This window comes from Mus pahari, chromosome 19 (assembly GCF_900095145.1).
Source record: "Mus pahari chromosome 19, PAHARI_EIJ_v1.1, whole genome shotgun sequence".
NCBI classification, from domain to species: domain Eukaryota; kingdom Metazoa; phylum Chordata; class Mammalia; order Rodentia; family Muridae; genus Mus; species Mus pahari.
This window is the reverse complement of record NC_034608.1, coordinates 12,385,063-12,386,754: the sequence shown is the minus strand read 5'-3', so window position 1 is coordinate 12,386,754 and position 1,692 is coordinate 12,385,063.

Here is a 1,692-nt window from a genome sequence, read left to right as displayed (position 1 = left end):
GGTCTACAGAGTGAATTCCAGGACAGCCAGGGCTATACAGAGAAACCCTGTCTCAAAAAATTAAAATAAAATAAAATAAAATAAAATTAATTAATTAATTAAAAATCTTTAAATTAAATAATTAAAATTAAATTTAATTAAATAATTAAAAATTAATTTAAAAGATCACAGAGATGTTGTGCCCTCAGTTCTTAGTTTATGTATCCCACATGGCCTCAGATTTATAGGAATCCTCCTGTCTCAGCCTCTAACTACTAGGCTTTACATAGGCCACCATTATCAGGCTTAAGCAACAACAACAAGAGCCAGGTAAGGAAGTGACTTTAATATCAATATAAAAACATACATCAGGCATGGGGTGCACACTTGTGACCCCAGTAATTGGAGGCAGGAGGATCAGGAGGGTAAGGTCACTCTCAACTTCAAAGAGAGCTCACACCAGCCTGAGCTACGAGAGACCCAGGGGCTGGAGAGATGTCTCTGTGATTAAGAGCTTGCTGCTCTTACAGGATTCAGTTCCCAGCACCCACGTGGTGGCTTACAGTCACCCAGAACTCCAGTTGACTGGGATCTGATACCTTCTAACCTTCACAAGAAGCATGTCTGCACAAGCTACACGAGAGAGAATGCACGCGAGCACACACACACACAATCATAACAAAATTTAAAGTAAAATAAACACTTGTGATTTTATTTAACCCAGGAAGACCTTGGAGGCAGATCATGAGCAATGAGGGAAAGGGAAAGGAGAAAAAGAAGGTGCAGGAGAGGATTTTTCGGGTTCAGGTTTGGAGTCGGGGTGGGGTGCTTTGTGTGGGTCCTGTCCTGGCTGCGGTTTCCCTGTTGGGAGTAGGAGGGGGGACTCTTTTGCTCGATCTGCTTAATTGAACTTTCCTCCTCTTCACAAGACAGAATTCTAGCTGCTCAGCCCAAGGCCTTGAACATCAGCTAGTGGTCTCCAAGGCAACGAGGCATGCAAGGGGCCCTGGCTGAGCTTAGGGGAGAAGCTGGAACTTCCACACAGCAGGCACAGAGGCAGCCCCTCCAGCCTTCCTTAGGCCTCTTCCCCAAAGCAGAGGTGCTTTGAAGAGAAACCAAGACACCCCCCCCCCAAGGGCTTTAAAGTGGCGGCATGTGAATTCTAAGTCTTGAGGTTGGGGATTTCGCTCAGTGGGGGAGCATTTGCCCAGCAAGCATTAGGTGGGGGTTATAAAGAACCCTGAATCATGGGGCTGGAGATGTTGCTGGAGAGTTCAAGCACTCCCTTCTCTTTGTCGAGCCCACATGGCGGCTCTCACAAGCATCTGTTACTCCAGGTCCAGGGGATCCTGTGCCTTTTTTTGACCCAGACACATGGCACACATGCATACACACAGGTAAAATAGATCTAATTTTAAAATCTTAACCTGGGTCTAATCGTGTGATCCAGGCTTCTCTGGAGGCTGAGACCAGAAGATCAAAAGTTCAAGGACTCAATTTCTCCCCTCCACACCCCCCGGCCGGAAGCAGAGTGTGTTCGAGGTAGGTGACAGTCAGCAAAGTTCTATAGGAGAGAGTGAAGATGAGAGAGTAATGGGGTAAGCAAATGATCTGGAAGGGGAGAGCGCTTGGGCAAGAAGCCAGGAGTTAGGACTGGGCGTCTGTACATGAGCTCAAAAGGTGAGATGAGGAGAGGTCGCTTGGGGAGAGCTC